Source organism: Arachis ipaensis, chromosome B10, assembly GCF_000816755.2.
Source record: "Arachis ipaensis cultivar K30076 chromosome B10, Araip1.1, whole genome shotgun sequence".
NCBI classification, from domain to species: Eukaryota; Viridiplantae; Streptophyta; class Magnoliopsida; order Fabales; family Fabaceae; genus Arachis; species Arachis ipaensis.
This window is the reverse complement of record NC_029794.2, coordinates 6168167-6181001: the sequence shown is the minus strand read 5'-3', so window position 1 is coordinate 6181001 and position 12835 is coordinate 6168167.

Below are 12835 nucleotides of genomic sequence, written 5' to 3'. Positions count from 1 at the left end.
AATAATAATTAAAAAATCTATTAAAATATTTCTTCTATTTTAATTTAACTATTTCTTTTTTGTTATAAAAATTCTTTAAGACATAGAAAATAAGGAGTTGAATCTATAGTATTCTTTTAAATTTGATCAATTAATTCTCAAATAAAAAAATAAAACTTAGCTTTTCTATCTTCACTCTATAAAATTAATTATGCATGAGATAATTTTATTTTATCTTTTAAAAAATAAAAATAAAAACAAAATAAGAAGGACACAACTATTATCCTTATTCAACTATCTTGTGCCATGTAGCTTATATGTAGTCTCCACCACAACAGTGGTAAAATTTTCAATATCTTTTTAAATATTATAAACACCAATTCTCAAGGATCCAATATAATCCTATCAGGGACAAACTAAACTTCTAATCAATCTTAATTTGGTTAGGTACACTCACTAGATTTATAATACACTAAGTGCTCACCCAACTTAACAAGAGATACATCATAGATACAAGATTTAAAACAGAAATACAACAAAAAAAATTAGACATAAACTTTGGGTTTTCTCTCTAAGTATCTCTCTTTACTCTTTTTTTTCTATGATTTTTTCTTAATGTCTCACTTAAATATCTTTTTTTATTGAAGTGAAATAAATAAAAAAAAAATAAATCTTACAAACAAAATATTCAATGATAAACTATGAAGGAGATGATGTTGAACAACTCTAAAGTTATGAAATGAACCAAATTCAACACTCTCATATGTAACTGTCAATCTTAGTAAAATATTCTTTTGATATAAAAATACTGTCCAAAATATTAAGTAAAAATAATAGAAAAACTCTCAATAAAACTCAAATTTTTATAAGAATAATATACAGCACTTTTAGATTTTATAATCTTACTTTAAGATTAAAAGTGAGCAGTTTTTTAAATTTCTCTTTCTATTTAATAATAATAATAATTATATATAAAAGTTAATTAATGACTTTTTAAAATAAAAAAATGACACTTAATTTGCAAAAAAAAAAATAATAATAATAACTAATATGAAATGAAGAGAATACTGAGTACAAGCGGTGAAGTTTTACACTGATTCACCATAAAGAATATATGAGTGTATAATTTTAAATTCTATTAATATAAAGAATATATGAATGTATAATTTTAAATTCTATTAACTCATTAATTTGAAATTTATCATGAAGGTGCACTGATCAACCTACTATTATAACTTCTCTTTTACTATTTTAGATGAAATTATTGACATTTTAGGTTTAGGTGAATAACTGATTTAATATCTTATTTAATTTTTTCTGTATATTAATATGTACAATATAAATGAAATAATTTTGGACTTAATACGTTAAATGTTAGTATACTAATACAAACAAATATTAATACACTTAAAAAAAAAAAAGAGTGCAGCACTCTGTGAAATTAACTTCTTGTTAAAAATGAAAACAAAAAAAATAAAAAATTAAATAAATGATAATACACTTTAAATCTAAAAGTTTAAAACTTAAACCTTACAAAATCATAATAATTATAGGATTAATCTTAGCATACAAGCGATTAACACTTACAATTGTTACAAGTCCTGAAGCTTACTAAAACCCTAAATGCGCTCCAATTGTTACGTACAAGTCACGCGCTATATAACAGAACATTATATCAATCAAAATCAATTAACGCGCGAATAATATAATTTTCCAATTTTCAAAAGATTTCGTTATCTTCTTCGAATCTCTTGTCAAGTTTCTTCGTTCTCCTTCTTACGTTCTTCCCTTGTATTTTCGATCGTTCTTTCTTCTGCGTTTATCACTGCTTTGTTCTTCGTCATTCACCTCAGTTTCTCTCACTGTAACTCTAGCTTCGTTTTATTTCAATTTTCTGATTTCTGAAATCAAATTTTGAACGAACCTTGAAGATAATGGATGATTCAACCTCAGATTGTCAGCTCAATCAGGGTGAAGTGGATTTTGAATTTGAATCGAATGAAGTTCCTGAGATTTGATTTAGATTCAGCTAATTAAGATTAATCTGAATTTGATGTAGTTATTCGTCTATGATTGTCTAGCTGAATAATTCGTGAACATAGACTGTGAAATTAATGCGTGAACATAGCTGAATTTGATTAATTATCTGTAATTTATAGCAGACGCTCGGGTGTAGATCAGAACTTTTTGGGTGTATTTTTAGAAAAGTTTGGGTGTATTTTAGGGGAAGTTTAGGTGTATTTATAGTTTATGGTTTTTTCTTGTTATTTTAGTTGACTTGTTGTCGTAACAGGTGTAGATCAGGAGTCCTTGGGTGTATTTTACTTTGATTGTTATTTTTTTATGAGGTGCAGAAATTCTATAGTATTTTCTTGTTTTAAACATGTTGTATTTTTGCAGCCCCTCTCTGTTGTTGATGAGCAGCTTGTTCCAAGGCTGCACGTTTTTTTACAAGAGTTCAGAGCACAAATAAAAAAGAAAACGAAATTAAGAATCAATTGATCACATGTAGCAGAGAAGAAAAATAGAAATCTAAAATATCTCCGACCGAGAAGACAAATCCCATAGCTGGTTTAAATTGTCCTGCAAGAATTTATATACACACATTATAAGGATGTTAGTGCTTGGATCATTTCAAAGGTCGTACTGCATCATTCACATCCTTGCTATCCAACTCAAGCAGAGATGCTCAAACAGCACAGGGAACTAAGTATGTCCGTTCATCGTACAATAGAGAATAACGAGGAAGCCGATATCAGACCAAGCAAAATATTCCAATCATTCGTTGCGGTAGCTGGGGGTCACCGCAAGTTAAATTTTGTTGAAAAGGATGTGAGGAATTACATCACGAGAGAAGTGCGTAATATTTCGGAACAAGAAGATGCAAGGAGCAAAGCTGCCTTTGAGTATTTTGGAGATGTTATTTCATTTGACACCACCTACAATACAAACAGGTAATATGCTGTTCTTGTTTATGCTGCTAAATTAATTTTGTTCTATGAATCTGCTGCAGAGGTATATATTGGATGTTCCTTGGATGTATAAATTCATTATATGGTGTACGTAATGATTTTCATTCTGCAATGTCGTAATTTATTTCAGGTATAATTTGGTTTGTGGTTCTTTTGTCAGGGTGAATCACCACGGTCACTCAATACTTCTTGGATGCGCTTTGATGAAAAACGAAGAAATTGAGTCGTTCAAATGGTTATTTCAATGTTGGCTTCGTTGCATGGGGGGAAATGCTCCGAAAGGGTTTCTCATCGATCAATGCGCGTCAATGAAAAGGGCTATAGAGGCTTGTATGCCAACAATAATTTACCGTTGGTGTATTTGGCACATCACGAAGAAGATCCCAAGCAAATCAAATGGGTACAAGGGACATGCTGAAATTGAACAAGAATTAAGCCAAGTTGTTTGGAACTCTCATAGTAAAGATTCATTTGATTGGAATTGGAATGATTTTCTGCTGAATTTTGGTCTTGTGGACAACAAGTGGCTTTCAGGTAATGTTGTTTAAAATCTGCAGCAGAGGTGTAAATTGCATGTTTTTTCGGGTGTATTTATAGTCTGTTTTTGGGTGTATTCTGCAGATTTCTATGAAGACCGTCATATATGGGTTCCAATCTATCTGGATCACCACTTCTGGGCAGGGATGAAAAGCACACAAAGGAGCAAGAGCATGCATTCATTTTTTAACAAGTTTATTACCTGGAACAACTCGCTTATTCAATTTGTCAAACAATACGATAATTGCCTCGGAAGCAGGGAGCAAGCAGAGAGAGAATCAGATGCTGCAGATTTTCATACGGTCATACCGTGTGCAATCAAATCCTCCATTGAAGCTTAGTTTCAAGATGTGTACACTCATCAAAAGTTTAGGGAAGTCCAAGCACAATTTAGAGGAAAGGCGAATTGCATCACAAGATTAACGAATTTCGCTCTAGGCTATTCAGTATACGAAGTTGGAGAATAAGTTTCCAGCTCAATATTCAACAAGTTTGTGGTTACTTACGACTCAGTAGCAACCGAGGTAAAATGTCAATGCTTATTATTCGAGTCAAGAGGGATATTGTGCCGTCACACACTAAGTGTGTTAAGCTTTGAACGAGTAAGCCAAGTGTCATCGAGATATATACTGGAATGATGGAGCAAGAAGGTAAAGAGGCGACACACACACATCAAGAGCAGCCACGACGAGCCATTGTTGGAGCCAAGAAGCAAGAGGTTTGACGAATTGGTTTTTCGTTCGCAAAATATTTGCAAATTTGCATCAGAATCGGAGGAGCTGATTGCAATTCTGCATCGTGCGTACGATAACATCATGGTTGAGATGGAATCATTGAAAGCCAAAAGGAAGGGGACATCTTCTTTATCTCACGAAGATGCCAACTTGGAATCCGTTAATGAGCTTCAAAGCCCTCTAAGGATTCGAACAAGAGGACGTCCAAAAAATAGGCTAGGTTCAAAGTTGGACAAACAGATTACAAATGCCTCAAAGAAGAAGAAAAGAAAACGAAAGCTTTAAATGAGGTAAAAGTGATATTCTTTAAATATGTGGTGATTGAGTTTAATTTTCTCGTTAATAGTTTTGCTAATATGTGAGTTTATTATATCCAGTTAAACCTCTTTGATGCTGCATCAGTGGTGCGTCCAAATTCCAGCCAATATCAAGGATGTGTTATGAATTATCAGTTCAGGAAACCAGTAGCAGCGGATAACTTTTTGGGTGTATAGCTACAGAATATGGGTGTAAAGCACTGTTTTTTGGGTGTATTTCTGAATTTTCTTGTGTTTCACATTTTACATATATATATATATATATATTTCACAATCTGCTGTTTATGTTATAAAATATTGTTTTTTTTACTACAGTTTAGGGTTTTAGGGTTTATGGTTTAGGGTTTAGGGTTTTAGGGTTTAGGATTTTAGGGATAAAGCATTAGTGGATATAAGTCTGGTGTATATTTAACTTTTCTTGGGTGTAAAATGAGATCTTAAGGGTGTAAAAATCAATGATTTTGGTGTATAGTAGGTTGGTTGGTTTAGGGTTTAGGGTTTAGGGTTTAGAATTTAGGGTTTAGGTTTTAGGGTTTAGGGTTTAGAGGTTAGGGTTTAGGGTTTAGGGTTTTAGGGGTTAGGATTTAGGGTTTTAAAGGGGATAGATGTTTGGGTGTTTATTCAACTTTCTTTGGGTGTAAAATGTCAAGTTATGGGTGTATATTTGGTTTGATATTTTCCTTCATATTATAGTACCTGTAGTTGAGACATTTTGAATACAGTAGAGAGAGTTGAATTATGAAAAATAGTTTTACTCATAATTGGCAAATTTTTATAGCATCTATTCAACTTCTTACAAGACTATATAACAGTTACATTAATCAGTGTCAATATCATTAGAATCTATCTGACAATATGGACTCAATAACAATGAGGATGGCTTGGACAGTCTTATTGCATTACTTCCCCTAATGGCTTCTGTTCACACCCTGGGTCGAGATGTCCGACCCGGGATAATCGACGACAAAGCGACCGACTTGTTCAAAACTGGAATCCTCGATCTCTTCTCAAAGAGGTCGGCCAAATCGACAATAAAGGCCCAAAACAGGCCCAAATAAAGGAACGCGACCCAAATCCAAAGGCAACCCAGGCCTAGAAGGATAAGGGTGGTTCCCTTAAAGATAAAGATGACTTCACTCAAAGATAAGATAAGATAACTATCTTATCTCCAGAAAGATCACTCTACAAACATTATAAATACACTGGAGCACCCAGGTATAACTCATACTCTGATTCTACTAAAAACCTGCTTAATACCCTTGCTAACTTAAGCATCGGAGTCCCTTGCAGGTACCACCACCCTCCGGTGACCAAGGATCAGCAGCATTGCCAGTCCAACAAGTCGGACGCGATAGCTCCGGCGACCGCCCGCACGTCAGACACATCATCTCCGACCAGCACAGAAGATCTCATCTGAGATCAACCTACAGTTTCAAGTAACCCTTGGAATATTGGCGCCGTTGCCGGGGACCTAGAAGTCATCCCATCATCATGGCGGACAACCTTGACAATGATCACAACTCTAATTTGGAAAACAGAACGCCACATAAGAACGCGGAGGTTACATTAGGCGATACTTCTCAACCTAACAAAGACAAGAGCTCTCCAAACACGGGAGCCATGGAGGCACTTCAGGATCGCCTGAAACAACTCGAAAAAGAGGTTGAGTATCAGCGGGAAGCCGAGAGAGACCTACGAAGGGAAGCTAGGCGATGCCGCGAATTAGAGGACAAGCTCCTAAAACTTGAGGCCGATCTCAAAGCTAAAACTACTCGATCCAGCCACGAAAACAGCTCTCGCAAAGACCAAGACCCATTCACCAAAGAGATCATGAAGGCCAAAATTCCAAAAGACTTCAAACCTCCCGACATGACTCTATACGATGGCACATCAGATCCCAGCCATCATCTCAGCAATTTCAGAAGTAGAATGTATCTCACCAACGCCTCGGATGCAACTTGGTGCAAAGCCTTCCCGACTACCTTGACGAAGACAACAATTAAATAGTTTGACAATCTGCACCCCAGGTCTATCTCAAGCTTTGACGACTTAGCCAAAAAGTTTCTAGCCAGATTCTCCATCCAGAAGGACAAAGCTAAACACGCCCCAAGTCTACTAGGGATCAAGCAAGGAGATCGGGAAAGTCTTCGTAGTTACATGGAAAGATTCAACAAGGCATGTTTGGACATACAAAATCTTCCAATAGAAGCAGCTATTATGGGTCTCATCAATGGCCTGCAAGAGGGACCTTTCAGTCACTCCATATCAAAAAAACATCACACATCTCTAAATAAAGTGCAAGAACGAGCAGAGAAATGCATCAACATGGAGGAAAACTCTCGAATAGGAGAGACCTCAAACCCGGATTTTCTTACTCCTCCCGAGATAAGGATAAAAAATCCAAGAAAAAAGAAGATCAACATAGAGAAAAGATCAAGAAATATCACAATTACACCCCTCTTCGGGTGTCTCTTGTAGATATTTATCGAGAAGTATGCCACACTGAAAAAATACCTCCACCTCGCCCACTCAAAAGCGAGAAAGGAGGAGGAAATCGGACAGAATACTACGAATACCATCGAATCTATGGACATCCCACTAACGAGTGCTTCGATTTAAAGAATATCATAGAAATATTGGTAAGAGAGGGACAACTAGATCAGTACTTAGCCAACAAATCATATGAGCCAAGAAAAAGAAGGAGGGACGAAGAGGTCGGACGAACTGAACAACCACCTCATACCCCGGAGAGACATGTCCACATGATACATGGAGGATTTGCGGGAGGAGGAATCTCCAAATCATCTCGCAAAAGACATCTGAAGGAAGTATATCATGTCAAAGGAGGAGAAGGAGCACCCGAACTCCCCACTATCACCTTCACCAAAGAGGATGCAGCTGGCGTCATCTCAGGACATGACGATCCCGTGGTCATCACTATCATATTAGCCAACGCTAATCTCCACCGCACGTTGGTAGACCAGGAAAGATCGGCTGACATACTGTTCAAAACCGCCTTCGACAAACTCGGCCTAGAGGAAAAAGAGTTCAGAGCATATCCAAACAGCCTATTCGGGCTGGGAGCCACTCCAATCCAACCACTTGGATACATCTCCTTGCACACCACCTTTGGAAAAGGAAATCGTTCAAGGACACTCAAAATAGACTATATCGTGGTCGACGTGAGTACAACCTACAATGCCCTGATAGGTTGGACAATGCTGAATCAACTCGGCGCAGTAGTCTTGACTCCATATCTATGCATGATGTTCCCAACCACAGAAGGGATCGCTATAATAAGAGCAGACCAGAAGACAGTGCGCCGCTGTTACAACGAAAGTCTGAACCTAAGGGGCAAAGGAGAAGAAATCCACACCATTGAACTCGGGAGAGTTCGAGGGCGGGAAGAACTTCGTCCACAACCTGAAGGCGAGACAGAAAAAGTCCAAATCAGAGATACTTCAGAAAAATAACTAATATTGGCACAATCTTAAAAGGAGACATAAAGAAGTCCCTCATACAGTTCTTAAGAGACAATGTCGACCTCTTTGCCTGGAAGGCCGCAAACATGCCGGGCATAGACCCTAAGTTAATGTGCCACAAGTTGGCAGTTTACCCAGGATCTCGGCCGGTACAACAGAGACGTAGAAAGCTCGGACCAGAATGATTCCAAGCTGTGGAAGAACAGGTACAAGCTCTACTGGAGGCAGGATTCAAAAGAGAAGTCAAGTACCCACTATGGCTAGCTAACGTCGTCTTGGTGAAAAAATCAAACGGGAAGTGGCGCATGTGCACCGACTACACTGTTCTCAACAAAGCCTGCCTAAAAGATCCTTATCCACTCCGAAGTATCGACGCTCTGGTGGATGCCTCCTCCAGATACAAATACCTCTCGTTTATGGATGCCTATTCAGGATACAATCAAATCCTGATGTACCCACCTGATCAAGAAAAAACTTCATTCTTAACCCCGAAAGCAAACTACTGCTACATCGTCATGCTGTTTGGACTCAAAAACGCGGGAGCCACTTATCAAAGATTAATGAATAAGGTCTTCACAGACCACATCGGGAAAGTCATGGAAGTCTACGTGGACGACATGTTAAAAAAGACACAAAGTGAAGAGTCGTTACTGTCCGACCTCACCCAAGTATTCGACACTATAAGAAGGCATGGCATGCGACTTAACCCTGCAAAATGCACCTTCGCAGTAGAAGATGACAAATTCTTAGGTTTTATGCTCACACAAAGAGGAATCGAGGCAAATCCGGATAAATGCCGGGCCATACTTGACATGAAGAGTCCGACTTGTGTCAAAGAGGTACAACAAATCAATGGAAGATTCGTAGCCTTGTCCAGATTTCTAGCTGGATCGGCAATAAGATCTCTCCCCTTCTACGCTCTAAGGAAAGGAAAGAGGTTTGAATGGACAACGGAGTGCGAACAAGCCTTCCAAGAATTCAAAAGGTTCCTGGGGCAACCACCTATTCTAATTCGGCCACGGGAAGGATAACCACTTGTATTGTACCTCGCAGTAGGAAATCGGGCAGTAGCCTCAGCACTAGTCTGAGAAGATGATAGTGGACAACAATCTATATACTTCATCAGCAAAGCACTACAAGGGTGATGAGCGGATAATTTATACGCTTTTTGGCATTGTTTTTAGTATGTTTCTAGTAGGATCTAGTTACTTTTAGGGATGTTTTCATTAGTTTTTATGTTAAATTCACATTTCTGGACTTTACTATGAGTTTGTGTGTTTTTCTATGATTCCAGGTATTTTCTGGCTGAAATTGAGGGACTTGAGCAAAAATCAGATTCAGAGGTTGAAGAAGGACCGCTGATGCTGTTGGATTCTGACCTCCCTGCACTCAACATAGATTTTCTGGAGCTACAGAACTCAAAATGGCGCGCTTCCAATTGCGTTGGAAAGTAGACATACAGGGATTTCCAGAAATATATAATAGTCCATACTTTGCCCGAGTTTAGATGACACAAACTGGCGTTCAACGCCAGTTTTCTGCCCAATTCTGGCGTCCAGCGCCAGAAACAAGCTGCAAAGTGGAGTTCAACGCCCAAACTGGCACAAAAGCTGGCGTTCAACTCCAAGAAGGACCTCTACACGTGCAACACTCAAGCTCAGCCCAATCACACACTAAGTGGGCCCCGGAAGTGGATTTATGCATCAATTACTTACTTCTGTAAACCCTAGTGACTAGTTTATTATAAATAGGACTTTTTACTATTGTATTAGCAATCTTTGGATTATCTTTTGATCTATTGATCACGTTTGGGGGCTGGCCATTCGGCCATGCCTGGACCTTCATTACTTATGTATTTTCAACGGTAGAGTTTCTACACTCCATAGATTAAGGTGTGGGGCTCTGCTGTTCCTTAAAGATTAATGCAAAGTACTAATGTTTTCTATTCAATTCAACTTGTTCCGCTTCTAAGATATTCATTCAAACTTCAACCTGAATGTGATGAACGTGACAATCATCATCATTCCCTATGAACGCGTGCCTGACAACCACCTCCATTCTACCTTAGATTGAATGAGTGTCTCTTAGATCTCTTAATCGGAATCTTCGTGGTGTAATCTAGAATGATGGCGGCATTCAAGAGAATCCGGAAAGTCTAAACCTTGTCTGTGGTATTCCAAGTAGGATTCAATGATTGAATAACTGTGACGAGCTTCAAACTCGCGAGTGCTGGGCGTAGTGACAGACGCAAAAGGAGGGTGAATCCTATTCCAGCATGATCGGGAACCTCAGATGATTAGCCGTGCCGTGACAGGGCATCTTGGACCATTGGACCATTAGGAGGGGATGTAGCCACTGACAACGGTGATGCCCTTGCATAAAGCCAGCCATGGAAAAGAGTAAGACTGATTGTACTACATTTCGAAAACTCCATAACTGTTTTATATCCGCCTGACTGAGATTTACAAGGTGACCATAGCTTACTTCATACCAACAATCTCCGTGGGATCGACCCTTACTCACGTAAGGTATTACTTGGACGACCCAGTGCACTTGCTGGTCAGTTATGCGAAGTTGTGAAGATATGTTTAGACCATGGTTCTGTGCATCCGTTTTTGGTGCCATTGCCAGGGAATCAATTTCAAACAACAATTCACAACCTGAGTAACAATTTCGCATACCAAGTTTTTGGTGCCGTTGCCGGAGATTGTTCGAGTTTGGACAACTGACGGTTCATCTTGTTGCTCAGATTAGGTAACTTTCTTTTCGTTTTCTTTTCAAAAAGTTTTCAAAAATTTCTCCTTTGTTTTCGAAAAAAAAAATTTAAAATAAAAATGTTTCCAAAAATATATCTTTCTTCAAAATTTTTAAGAATGAATTCTAGTGTTTCATATAACATGTTTTAGCTTGGCTGGCTATTAAGCCATGTCTAATTCCCAGGATTTTGATTGAGGACTATGAATTCATTGCTTCCTTTTTCCCAAATATTTTCGAAAAAAATTAAAAGAAAATACAAAAAAATCATAAAATCATAAAAATCAAAAATATTTTGTTTCTTGTTTGAGTCTTGAGTCATGTTATAAGTTTGGTGTCAATTGCATACTCATCTTGCATTTTTCGAAAATTTTCATGCATTCATGGTGTCCTTCATGATCTTCAAGTTGTTCTTAGTAAGTCTTCTTGTTTGATCTTTGCATTTGCATGTTTTGTGTCTTTTCTTGTTTTTCATATGCATTCTTGAATTCTTAGTGTCTAAGCATTAAAGAATTCTAAGTTTGGTGTCTTGCATGTTTTCTTTGCATTAAAAATTTTTTCAAAAATATGTTCTTGATGTTCATCATGATCTTCAAAGTGTTCTTGGTGTTCATCTTGACATTCATAGCATTCTTGCATGCATTCATTGTTTTGATCCAAAATTTCCATGCATTGAGCATTTTTAGTGTTTTTCTCTCTCATCATAAAAATTCAAAAAAATCAAAAAAATATCTCTCCCTTTTTCTCTCTTAAAATTTCGAAAATTAGATTTGACTTTTTCAAAAATTTTTAAAATCTAGTTGTTTTTATGAGTCAAATCAAATTTTCAATTTAAAAATGTTATCTTTTTCAAAATCTTTCTCAAAAATCAAATCTTTCTCATTTTTCTTAGTTATTTTCGAAAATTCTAAAAACATTTTTCAAAAATCTTTTTCTATTTTTATCACATAATTTTCGAAAATAACATCATCAATTAATGTTTTGATTCAAAAATTTCAAGTTTGTTACTTGCTTGTTAAGAAAGATTCAAACTTTAAGTTCTAGAATCATATCTTGTGATTTCTTGTGAATCAAGTCATTAATTGTGATTTTAAAAATCAAATCTTTTTCAAAAACTAATTTCAATCATATCTTTTCAAAAATATCTTCTTATCTTATCTTTTTCAAAAATTTGATTTCAAAATATCTTTTCTAACTTCTTATCTTCTTATCTTTTCAAAATTGATTTTCAAAATTTGTTTCAACTAACTAACTAATTTTTTGTTTGTTTCTTACTTTTTTTAAAACCACCTAACTAACTCTCTCTCTCTCTCTAATTTTCGAAAATATCTTCCCTCTTTTTCAAAATTTCTTTTTAATTAACTAATTATTTTAATTTTTGATTTTGATTTTCGAAAAATCACTAACCTTTTTCAAAAACTATTTTCAAAAATCACTAACTCTTTTTCCAAAAATATTTTTCGAAAATTCTTCTCCCTCATCCTATTCTATTTATTTATTCATCTACTAACATCTCTTCCTCACATCACTCACCAAATTCGAACCCCCTCTCATATCTGTGTTCGAATTTTTTCTTCTTTTCTTCTTCTACTAACAATAAGGAACCTCTTTACTATGACATAGAGGATCCCTCTTCTTTTCTTTCTCTCTTCTCTTTCTTATGAGCAGGGACAAAGAAAAAGGCATTCTTGTTGAAGCTGATCCAGAACCTGAAAGGACTCTGAAGAGAAAACTAAGAGAAGCGAAATTACAACAATCCAGAGACAACCTTATTGAAAATTTCGAACAAGTAAAGGAGATGGCAGCCGAACCCAACAACAATAATGCAAGGAGAATGCTTGGTGACTTTACTGCACCTAATTCCAATTTACATGGAAGAAGCATCTCCATCCCTACCATTGGAGCAAACAATTTTGAGCTAAAACCTCAGCTAGTTTCTCTGATGCAGCAGAAAACAGAACTGCATGGACTTCCCTCTGAAGATCTTTTTCAGTTCTTAACTGAATTCTTGCAGATCTGTGATACTGTTAAGACTAATGGAGTATGGAGTAAAGTCTACA